The sequence below is a fragment of the Harpegnathos saltator genome, unplaced genomic scaffold, assembly GCF_003227715.2.
Source record: "Harpegnathos saltator strain DR-91 unplaced genomic scaffold, Hsal_v8.6 scaffold203, whole genome shotgun sequence".
Taxonomy (NCBI): Eukaryota; Metazoa; Arthropoda; class Insecta; order Hymenoptera; family Formicidae; genus Harpegnathos; species Harpegnathos saltator.
Genome location: NW_020229988.1, coordinates 1,005,016 through 1,017,528, shown reverse-complemented (window position 1 = coordinate 1,017,528; position 12,513 = coordinate 1,005,016). Strand labels below are relative to the sequence as shown.

The following is a 12,513-nucleotide window of genomic DNA, read 5'->3' as shown; positions in this document are numbered from 1 at the left end:
TTTCGCGAGCAGTCAGCCTTCATCGACTTACCGGGATGACTTTTCAATCGCGAGAAGAACGGCGAGATCAGGCCGCGCGCAGCAGCGTGCAGATCCTCTTATGTCACTGCGAATTCTCTCGCCAAGGACGAAGGATGACGCAAGGCGATGTAAACGCTCGCTTGCCTCCTGCCGTAGAGCCGCTCGGCTATAGACGGGTATTATCCGCGCAGACCGTTTAAAGCTGCTATATAAAATACGTATTCATATTTCTTCCCTCCCTGCTCCCCCCCCTCCGGGGGGTCCGTCCCGGCCGGCCAGGATCTCTCTCGCCACAGCCGGCTGCAGTTCGTGTGTGCGGAACCGCTCCGTTCCGCGGAACACGAAACTCTATATAAATTCGCATAAACAGTTTTACTGCTGCGAGTTAAAGGTTCGCACGCGACCGTAACATCGCGCTTGTAAAACAGCGCCAATCTCTCGACGCGACGCATCCGTGCGGCCGCCTGAATTGCCACGTTTATTGTCCTTAGACGCGTAATTGCGCCAGCGCCGTGGTCGACGAGCGATAAATCGCGCGGTGACGTTTCTTTTCCCCCTTGGCGCGGCGCGTTCCCTCGACCTGCCCTTTAACCGCCCATCGCGTATGCTGCGAGCGACACGTCGGCGAATCTATGCAACGCTATTAGAGAGGTAAACGTTCAAGCCCGAATGATGCTGATGAAATCGTGTGGTCGGCCGCTATTGTCGCGATTATCTGAACTAGCGATGGCACATTTTCCCGCTGTTTTTACGCCGGCATTATCGTGCGACGAGATTAATATCGCAATTTCTGTGAATTTAATCACGCAATCAAATTAACCCGACTATTCGAAATTGCGGGGACGATATGGGAAGCAGTTAAGACAATTTCAACAAAAGGATAATGGTTACACACAAACGTGTGTATGTGTGTATGCGTGTGGTATGAGATGACGATATCGCGGATACCTGATCAGTTCCCTTTTAATTACTATATATGATGCGCCAGATAAAGAAGCGGTAGAAAAAGAAATACACATATTGCAACCGAGTTAATAAAGTTTTAATGAAAAACTGTCCTTTCTCTCTTTGATAATGGTAGAGCGTTGAATTACGCTCGCGCGTATATTCGAGTATATAATGGACACTCCCTGAGGCGGGATAATATATTCCGATATTCAATGCCAAGAGGAAACGCTCATGAACATGGAGAATTTCTCTCGGCACAGAGTATGGTTTCACTGGGGGGGGGGGGAGGGAGGGGTGGCGGGGTTTAAGGACCTGTCCCGTTATTCGACATAATGGCACGTTTCGCGAGAAAATGGGGAAAGAACTTAAAGGGCACGTCCCTCGTTATTACACGCTGGACGTTGGCAGGATCGCACCGGCATATCGGCAAATGGAGGATCAAAAGAAGGACAGACTTAGGGAATTTTCGAAACCGTTGCTTCCGATTCGTATGTGGGTCAGCCGAAAAGTAGGTTGCAGGACGAGTCGATGTTTGGCGAGCCGTTAGCGATGGTAAATGGATATCAATTTCGGCGAGTTTCGTTAAATTCACTGATAAACTGCAAAATATCGTCGTCCACATATCCCTCGGTTATTGCTGATAGATCGACTCTTTCATTAGAGTCAAGCTCGGAATTTCTCGACATTTGAAAACGAATAACACGAGGGGACGAAGCGAAGTAAAAGTAGTTGTGGATTTTTAGAAGATACACATTTCCCTGAATGAAAATGTGAAAATGCGGCGGCACAGCAGGAGCAACACTGATAACACTGGACGTCCAATATTGAAACTTTGTAACGAATAGATTGGGAAATGTTACCACCGTAAGCATAACGCTCGGTTACGTGCGGTACGTGAGGTGTGTGTGGGTACAGAATGAGATCAGTTTGCGCAAAGCCCTTCAGTAAAATGTGCCGCCAGGATATTTCGCCGGACACAGAGCGATAATGAGCGAAACAAATAATTAAAAGCTGCCACGTATTTCATCACGCATAATTAAAAATGTGAAAATATCATTTAAATTTTATTCAATTCTGCATTTGTGCAGAGAATATCGAAAAGTAATGTAGGACGGTAAAGGGAAACGAAAGAAATGAATATTTACAGAAAACAGAGAAAACGTAGAGATTAATCGATATATAAGTAAACCGCTCACTCTCTCTCTCTCTCTCTCTCTCTCTCTCTCTCTCTCTCTCTCCCTCTCTCTCTCTAACCAGGCTTTCTTAACGAAATAATTGATTCGCGTAAACAAACGTACGATCGAAAATTCATCGCCCCAAGCCACTTGAAACCCTCTTCCAAATTCGTTATCTCATTCGATCGTGCGGATCCCTTCCTAAGCCGTGTAACATTTACAGTTCTTCCACTGGAAACTGCAATATACCTCTCTTGCCGTGTCGATCGTGCGACCGTAAAATCTTTATCGCCATTTAATCCTTTTAGTATCCTTTTCCACTCGTGTGCTCGCGAGAACATTCGTTCGTCCACAGTTGGTAGTACTGAATATCGCATATTATATTATAGATGCGTGTCGATACACGTTCTCGCGGGAGATGCAATTTATTGAGAGAGGCTATATGTACGTAACGGAGGAGAGCGTCCCATTAATGCTTGATCATGAGCGAATGCGCGCGTCGACAGTTTCGCCAAGAAATTTTCTTTGATCGGTAACTCGGCAGCGTCGTCTATATTTACCTTTGTGCGTTACACACAGTAACGGGTATAATACATTGGCAGCAATTTCTCGACATTTCTTGGTAAACGAGGTACCTTTGCGCGTGTATATACATATCTAGTTATTCCGCTGCATTATTCCTTAGAGAATATACCGCAGCGTTTGAGGTCAGCTCTGGCTTTTACTTCTCATTAAAACTATAGCGATACACGCAGCGAAAGTGGAATTTGTGAAATCGATGTCCCAGAAGATTGCGCTTCTAGGCTTGATTTCGATGCGACACGCGATGCGTCTCAAAGTAAGCGAGTTGAAAATATATTATAACGGCAATTTTTTTTTCTACTAAATACATAGGTAATAATTTCTAAAGTTTTATTCGGCCATTTTGTCCGTTTTGCGGAAACGTCCAACATGATGCCCCGAGTCGTACACGTGGCTTGTTATTATCGAAAATGTGGAGGAAAAAGAGAGGTCGTTTTTTCCGACATTTTCTGTCGAAATAAAATCGATCCAATGCTCGTAGGAGAACCTTCATGTAAATTTTCTTTCCATTCGGCAACTGTCGTTACATTTTTACATAGGAAATATTTTTCAAACCTGTCAGAATAATTCGTCGTTCGGTTGTATAACGATTATTTCATGTATATCAGGCGTCGGTTTGGAGCTAAAGAGCGAGTGCCGATATCTCGACACATCGGTTGCGTAATGAGAAAAGCATAGCTCTAGCGCGACCGAGACGCGCTCCGTCCGCGAGTATTAGCGAACACACCGGAAGGCTGTCTTGGTTCTTGTTCGTTACCTGCGAGAACTTTCGATCGATGTCGCGTTGTTGTAATCCGGCGACGCGTAATAGCTGCTTCAGCGTCGTCCCGTTGCCGGAGTTATCCCGTCGTACGTTCTCGTTAACGTTCGTCAGGATCGTAATTTACGCGCACCCAGACACCGTGGCGCGACCACGGCCATTATTAATGAGAGCCAGCCTAACGTCACACCGGTGACGATGTCTCTCACCGTGGGGCTGTTTTCGTTCCAGCCCTCGAGTCAGCCCGACGAATCCATTATTGCGCCCCCATGGGCCACTTACTCAAATTACGACCCCGATGCCTCGAGCGATCGTAGTCTGTAAATTGGCTTTCTTGCGATCACGTCTCGCGTGACTTCGTAGTCCGTAGATCACCCTGGGATTCGTTGTTTTAGCAGCTGCAACGCCCTTGTCTGTCTGTCGTCGTTTGCGGTGTTCTCCGTTGACAATAAGAATCCTCGCCCGCGCGCCTGTTCGCGGATCAGTAGCGGCCTGCCGAAGTATTTTAATCCGATAATAGCTATAAACGCGTGCGCTCGCCCTTCCTCGACTGAGCCCGCCGTTATCAATTAACGGAAAAAGGGAATGACCGAAGGACAAACATCGAGAACCTGTGGCGTTCGCTGCGGCCACCATGCGCCCGCGTGTGGACACGTTTACATACGGACAATGCTCTGCTACAAGCTAGGCGAATGTAAAGCCGCGGTTATGTATTTATTTGCGGGCTTCGCGCGCGCGCGCGGGGGAGATGCTATGTACTGCTCGGCAGCCATTTTTGGAAGTTACCGCGGCGAGGAATGGTTTAGCAAACAGAAGCTAAAAGGTTCGAGAGGAGTACGTTGAAAAGGAGTGCTTGCGGACTAGCCGTTAAACTGGGAAATATATCCGCGGCGGCAGAAGCGAACTGTAATTTACTCGACGCCCGCGATCTCGACTCGCGTCTCGGGAATTTTTCTTCTTTCTGACACGGCGGAGCCACGGGAGCGCGCGGCTGTCCATTATATCAGCCTTCGTGAAGCATCGTCGCGATCCAATTTTTCGACACTTTGAATGGCATCTCTGAGCTCGCCCCCCGATGTTCATGATGAGAAGATTTATGAACCGTGTCGCCAATCGTACATTGGCATCTTTTCGAAAATTATCCCCCCGGCCGGCGTTACGTCGCTCCTCTCCTCCGAATGGCTTCGATAAAATTGCGTTACGCACGATGTGTTGTGCGTCGGATCGGTCCGTAACTTTACGTAATAGAAAGTTTCAGGAGGACGTTAACTCAGCCAGACGTCATAATGTCACCGTTCGAAATGCATTGCGCGATTGCTTCGACTTAATGCCCTTCGAAATCTTACGTTTGATCACACGAGTAACATTCCGTGTAGTGCTTCCGAATAGTGTGTGTCGCGTATGTGCTGGGTGCAACGAAAGTCACTGTCAGCGTGAAAAGCTCGCTGCTCGTGCATACGTTTTGATACGACATCGCGCGTAATTTACCGCGTACACAAATGCGACGATATATATCTGTATCTACCGTAAGAAATGCCGGCCCTTTGTATTCACCACGATTCGCTGGAGGGGTGTCGCGCTCTTGCACTTTAAAGCTGCATATCTTTCGCAAAAGAGCTTGAAAACACGTGTCGCAATGCCGCACACAAGCAGATATACACGGCGGGTAATAAGTATCTCAGTCTCTTATGTAATACCTCAATATTTCTTCTGGCTGGGACGTTGTTATCTCGGGGGAAATGCAAGTGTCGCGAGAAATCGCATCTAATATTAGGTTTCGTGTAACGCGTGATTGCTTGTAATCATCCTTGCCCCGGCTTGTTTCCCTGTAAAACCGGAAAAATGCAGCTACCGCTGCATACCTCCCTTAAATATTACTCCCCTTGAGAATAAGTAATTATCGCAAGAATACCCGTGAAAAATTCCGTCTGTCGAAGCTCCTTGTATAATTCGCGCGTTTTACAATTTAAAACTATCCTCGTTATTCATTGCCGATGGTCACCCTTTACGTCTAGAGAACGAGTGGAACGTTACAAGCGGTGTTGAAATTGCTATAGTTTCGCCGCAAAGTTGAGGTTTGCACGTATACACACACTTGCGCGCCGATGTGCATGAGAGTGCAGGTTAGACTCGAGGAAAGAAAATTCGACCGTAGATCGTGCTAGCATTAGCGAGTCAGTGAAAACTGCAGATTACTTGTCAGTCGTCCGAGCGTGAGAGCGGACGGGAATTGCATGAGGCTGCAGTTTCATTCTTACCGCGAAAATTATGCGTCTAATAAAATCATTCACCGAATAAAACCCGCGTCACCCCGTGCCTTCGCTGCGAAAATACGACGTGCCGTTAGGTAGACTAACGTATCTCTATGGGACGTTTCGGCTGCAATTTTCATTTATATCTCTCGTTGATGGAAAATGCATAGAAATAGATTTCGCGCAGCCGTTATTCGTCGTATACCGCAGAGAAGAGAAGCTAAGGGAAATTAATCGCGGACGACGAGCTGTTTGTTGAAGTGTTATCATCAAGTGGAAAAATATTAAATGACCGGTAACGATAAACGGTTGCGCGCGTTTTGACAATACTGCACGCTGTGTTTGATTTTGCATTAGCATAAAGAAAAAAATTATAGCGCACGCGTTTACGGTGGAACGTACTTACGCGCGTTTCATTTTCGCGGTAGAGCTTCTCTGAGCATCGATATCGTTCATCCGCGCTTTCAAATAAAAGCAATCAGGTTTTGTACTTTTCTCGCCGCCCCATGCATTTTCCATTATGCCGCCTTCGTATTCTCGTCTTTATCTCACTCCATTCATTTCCTCCGACGATTGTTAATCTTCGCAGACTTGTTCCGGAGTCTAACAAGGCAATCTACTGCGACTATTCCGCTGTTTGCGTCTCGCGCGTCGTCGCTTCGACGACCAAATCAAGAAAATAATTTCTCACGATAACCGAACTCGTAAAAGGAAGTTTACGATGGTAATTTGTGCAGTCTAGCATTAAGTTTGCAGTCAGATTACGATTCGCTTTATGAAATTATACGGAGGGGTAGATTAGAGGGAGCTCTTTCTCGAGAGTGAAGGCGACTCGATGCTGCGAGATAGCGACGGAACGACGCGAGGAGACCCGACGCGCGAGATTCTCGCTGTATTCTCTAAAATAAATCGTCGCCGACGGTATCACGTGGACGGTATCCTCTCGATTGTCGTCTCGACTGTATGTAGGTTTGCATTGGTATGCATCGAATTTATCCCACGTCCGCCGAGAGCAATAACGCCTCTTACGTCACCTTGCCCGTTTCCAATTTAACAATAGCTTGTAAATCGTCTTTAAACTTTAAATACGCGGTCATTCGCCCGTCGCGTCGGCTCGCCGGGCTCACAGCGTTGAGATAATTCTATTTTCGAGCTATCGATTTTAAAGCGCGATAGCGTTCCTTTTGGACAGTGGCGTTTCTTTCGGATAACAGCGCGCGATGTACGTGGAAATAAAAACGAAAAATTAGGGAAGCGATAAAACCGACAGAACAGAATTGACGAACCAAAGTTCAGAGTTTACCACTTTCTTCTTTTCAACTGTTGAACAATACACTTTTCCAGAATTACCGCTGGGTCGCATCGCGTCCAACTAATCTTTCGCACACATATAACAACTGATCTTGTTTATTTATAATATCCAGTCAATTTTATTATTTGTAATTTTATTAAAGATAGCGGCGCTATTACACTTTCCTAATCAAAATTCTCTTCAATTCTAATTTTGTCTCGATCATTCGTCAGCCAATTCGGTTATGTACCATCGACGTATGCATTTCCAAGATCATTAAGCAATGTCCATATCGTGATGTTTCTAAATTTCCCGTATCTCGACTGCCGCTGTTGAACAATGTTTCGATTTCCTGTAATCTTGACGTTTGGACCTGAGGGAGTCGAATGACAGAGAATAACACATGTGCAATCGCGGATCTAGTAATGGCCTACAACGATAAAGTACAATATTCGACAAAAGCGTGGAATAGCCGTTGGTGCTTGGGTGATCAGCTTTAATTACTTACATAATTATTCTTGGGTCATTTACACCCTATCTAAGCTTCTCTCGAAGATGAGCGTCGCGAAGGACTGCCATTGCTCTCCGAGCTAAGTGTCGAGTCGATAGAACGTTGCTCGATATGCAGACCGCGCTGAAAGAAATGGAAATAAATTTCAAATATTTCTCTCTCTCTCTCTCTCTCTCTCTCTCTCTCTCTCTCTCTCTGTGTGTCTCTCTGTCTCTCTCGCACACACATCGTGTTGCTCGACGCCGCGCGATAAACCATCTCCTCGTTCGCATGAAAAGATTTCATCGTCGAAGACGCGGTCTGATCAATATCCGCCTACGCTCTAAATTTCAATAGAAGAGACACGTACATAAATTTGCAGCAAGGCTGAATATACCTACCTACCTAGCCGCGTATCCGTGTATACGTGCAGCCTGTGTACAGACAAACAGATTCGCCGGAATCGCGAATGGACCGCGGAATAACGTGCGGAACCGAGAGAAAGAGAGAGAGAGAGAGAGAGAGAGAGAGAGAGAGAGGGAGCGAGGGGAGAGAGGAAGGGACGGGAGAGAGTCTCGCTTCGCTCGCTGCACAAGAAAACTAGTCGCCGGCCATTTATTCCGAACTTGCCCACAAATATCGCGGCTGCTCTCAACTTTCTGTCGCCTCTGTGCGCGAGGGAGATCGGTTTGTCTCGCGCGCGAGGAAGCGCACTCGCTCTCGGCGTATACGTGCTCGTTCGCCGATGTGGCCACGTACACATAGCTGTATCCGAAGGATATCCCGAGCGCGATCGCGTTAGCCGTCCTTGCACAGGATAATCGAGACAAACGGCCGGTCATTCGTCGCCATTGAAACGAGGACATTCTTACGAATTACTCGGACGAGCAATGGTCGAAGATCGATTTCCAATTGCGCGGCTTTGGATCCGTTTCGCCTACTTCGCCGTCTACCTTGCTCCCCGGCACGAAGACTCAACACGGACGGGAGATAAGGCGCAGCGGCGCTCGTAGATAAAAAGAAACGTAGGAAGTGAAAGAGATAGGGAGCTTCGCCGACTCGCAAAAGCGGAAAATGGGCGAAGCGAGTTTGGGGTTAAAGAAACCGACGAGAGTAAATCTACGATGGTCCGCGGACGGAATCTACGTTCGATGCTTCTAATAGATTAAAGGGACGTGCAGGTAGTCTATTTTACGCAGTCAGGATTGCTTTATTTCGTTGTATTAAAGCGCATCTAGTCGGACGGACAGTTAAATAAATAGAATCGCGCTTTCTCCTCTCTCTCTCTCTCTCTCTCTCTCTCTCTCTCTCTCTCTCTCGCGCGCGCGATGCCGGTTAAAACGTAATCGCCTTCTCCGAGAGACCGAATCATATTTGCGAACGTCTCGCGAAATAAGAGGCAGCCATCATTATTAGTTATTACTTCCGAGTTGTAACGTCGAATCGGGCATGCGCGCATGTATCTGAAAATTACGTGTTGGTGAAACGGTTGCGATAATATGTGACGCTGTTGCGCGCAAAGTGGCACCGGAATTAGATGCGAATCACATGAACTCGTTTTCACACACATTGATGACCCGCAAACGGTTCCATCACTTTTGAGCAGCACTTTTGCAGCTTACTATTAGAGACTCATAAATTACTCTCGATTGAAAAAAGAAATCGATATCTCTCTCTCTCTCTCTCTCTCTCTCTCTCTCTCTCTCTCTCTTCTCTCTCTCTCTCTCTCTCTCTCTCTTTGGTTCTGCTCGTTCTCGAAAATTTATGGGCTCTTCCATCCCTACAACGTTGTTATTTTATCGAGGAATTATCACATCCGTGCATTGTCGAGGTAATGTTCAAATAGAGGGAACAAATCCAAAATGCAACATTGGAAATGGATTTCCGATACGACGGATGAGAAGCGCTATCTTCTTCCGCTTATTCGGCGGATCAAGAAAATAATGTCGATTTTCCAACATACTTGAGAGCGCTATATCCGACTTGACGTGGCGTTCGCGCTTATAAGATTCCTCTCGTGATGCTCCGTTCCTATTTTATAAACGAAACAACTTTTATACACCGCGATATTTCGCGCAATATGCAGCGAAGCGCGCTTATAGACCGCGATAAATCTGCAGCGGAGGGGGAAAAGGAGAGCGAGAGCGGCGCCGCGCTGTTGCGTAATGCGTTGATAAAAGAAGCAATCGTTGCTGCGACTATGGATTCTGCGCCTTATGTGGTTGACATTGGACGATGGTGTCAATCAAGAGTACAAATGGATTATTTGCCGCTGTCTCAGAGATTGATTTTGAGTGTCGTATCGAAAATCGATTTCCAATCACGCTGATTCGATTCACTTCTCCTTCGAAGTCCACTAGAATGTAGATTCAACGCGGCCGACTGATATAACGACGGCCGGGGAGGGAATGTGTGCGAAAGTCAGGAAGTGAAAAACGGACGAGGCGAAGGAGGTCGTCGTGGTTCGTCCGTTCCTCTAATGGCTACGACATTTGCATAGACAGTAGTAGTTTCACGGGTCTCGATGAAACCGTGTACATTCATTTGCGCGCTCGCGTCCCTCTTATTTGTACGCTCTCCGAGCTCGTTGAAGGAGGAAGAGGGGAGGAGTGACAATTCTTATTAAGCCTTTCCGCTAATCGAATAAACGTGCCAAATGGGTGACCATTCCGTCGCCGTGTCGAAAATCGATTTTCAATCTCGTGGCTTCAGTCCACTCCGTCTAAGTTGGGATCTACTTCTGTCCCGCGACAAGCAACCCTGCGATTTAACAATGACCAGATAAGGCGGGGATGGAAAGAGAGGGAAAAACGAGAGAAAGGGGTAGCGAGAGAGAAATGAGGTTTTAGGAAGAACAAGCATTGTGCACGACGACGGCTAGGTAGCTTTGTCGACCTGCAGAGTGGAAAATGGACGAGATAGTTACGGTGTTGAGACAATCGCGATGGTAGATACGTGGTAATACGTGCGGCCAGTCGATCAATCAGCCAATACGAATCGTCGATTTCGCCCGAGCGAAATTTTAAAGTCACCCCTCTTTCTACAATTTGGAGACCGCCGCGACGGTATAGGTTGCGCGTCAAATGTTACATTATGAAACGAGCGATTTTTAGTCCCGATTATCATCCATGTGCTTATTACATCTTTTATGGCTCAAATGATTATTAGGAATTAATGCTTATAATTGCGAGTGACATTTTCATCAATATCTAAAACTCCAATTAATTTCCGAATTAATGAGTAGGGCTCTAAAGTCCTATTAAGCCATGAAGATTGAAAGTTGCGTATTCATTATTCCCCGTATTCATTATTTTTTGACGTCATACATATCGGATGATGCAATCTCGAGGGAGAGAGAGAGAGAGAGAGAGAGAGATTCCCATTGATTTTTGTGCGATTTATTGCGATGTTCCATCCGACTTTCCTATCGGTAGTACCGTGTACAGACATCGACTATTTCTATACGCGTCGCACGTCACACAACAGTCCGCATTTTGAATCTTTCAAAGCGGCATCTTACGCTTCTCAGAACGATTGTACGTGTGCGCATAAACGGGACACGTCGCCTTTAGCAGCTCCTTCGAGAGTCGCGGTCGCTTCTTCCATCCATCAAATAGCTACTTACGACGAGAGCCTTCCGCTTGTGAAGGTGTCGAGACATCAATCTGCTTCGAAAATCTACCGAAAGACCTGCTGTGTACACTGCGTAAAACGAAAACGATTGCGAAATGTCGACAAGAACGAGCGTGGAAACGAAGCGTTTGAATTATCAAAGTTACATTCCGAATCACGGCGGTATAGAGTTTCGAAGCCAAAGTGTACTTTGGAAAAAGAAGAAAATGCTGCAGGAAACTACAGCATGAAAATACAGCGAGAGAGAGAGAGAGAGAGAGAGACAGAGAGAGAGAGAGAGAGAGAGAGAGAGAGAGAGAGAGAGAGAGAGAGAGAGAGAGAGAGAGAACTTTTGATTAATAGCATTCTAATCAAGTTACACTCTACAGATTACACGGAACGTGGGAGAAATATAAAAATTCTTGGCCGATATTTACGCAATAATATTAATATTGGAGAATGAATGAATATTGAAAAATGCCATTGCATATTGCACATGCAGCGCGCGAGTCCGTCCGAAATCGAACGCTGCAAATCGACCGGAAGTCGCACTCACTCTCTCTCTCTCTCTCTCTCTCTCTCTCTTTGTATTTATGGAGGAACTCACGACATGTGCTCCCAGCGTCGATCATATCGACCATTTAATTCGGGCGAGTCGTCGTCTTCTCGAGTGGGACATTAGGAACGGTCATTACAGAGCACTTAGCCGCCGCAATTGGAGGATCTTCGAGTGTCGGAAACGCGGAATACTTCGTAGCCGGATTGTACTAGCTGGAGAGGAGGATTTCGCAAACCGCCTCATTGGCGTTGTCGGTGAAGCATGCCGCTGACCCGCGTATCGACCACCAGCTTCGGCCGCGTATTCCCGGAGCCCCTCCACGAAAAGGAGTAGGATTCTGCACGAGATACGGTCCCTTGCGCACCCTCCGCTTCGCTGCGGGGCCAACCCGACACCTACATCCCGTCGTCCTTCCTCGTCCTCCACGTCTGTTTACGTCGTTCTTCTTTCCACGAGGCCACCGCGTATCTGTCTGCACCGACATAAACTACGACTCCATTTGTCTTGACCCCGTTGTCTTTCTCGCTCTCTCTCTCTCTCTCTCTCTCTCTCTCTCTCTCTCTCTCTCTCTCTCTCTCTCTCTCTCTCTCTCTCTCTCTTTTTCTCGCTCCTCTGTGCATTTTTCCATTCGCTCGTCTCGCAAACTATCTTTATTACGCTTTCTTATCATTCCGACACGTATCGACCTGCGACGGTCGATCGAGAGAGACTTGTAAAATTCTCCTTAATGCCCTGTCGTTTCAACATTTTCGCGCGCCCAAGTATCGGCATATCAGCGAGGAGGCGAATTTATTGACAATAAATCGCGGATGAGCAGGATAGA

The 12,513-nt window shown here is 46.8% G+C and overlaps 1 long non-coding RNA gene across 1 annotated transcript; it reads right to left on the bottom strand.

Annotated features, from left to right (window-relative positions):
- Positions 1-7,202: 7,202 nt before the first annotated feature.
- LOC112588377 (uncharacterized) lies at positions 7,203-12,173 on the bottom strand. Its single transcript, XR_003112816.1, has 3 exons — positions 11,739-12,173; positions 7,538-7,663; positions 7,203-7,402 (listed from the first exon to the last, which is right to left on the bottom strand). It is a non-coding gene; the product is annotated as an uncharacterized LOC112588377 (long non-coding RNA).
- Positions 12,174-12,513: the final 340 nt, after the last annotated feature.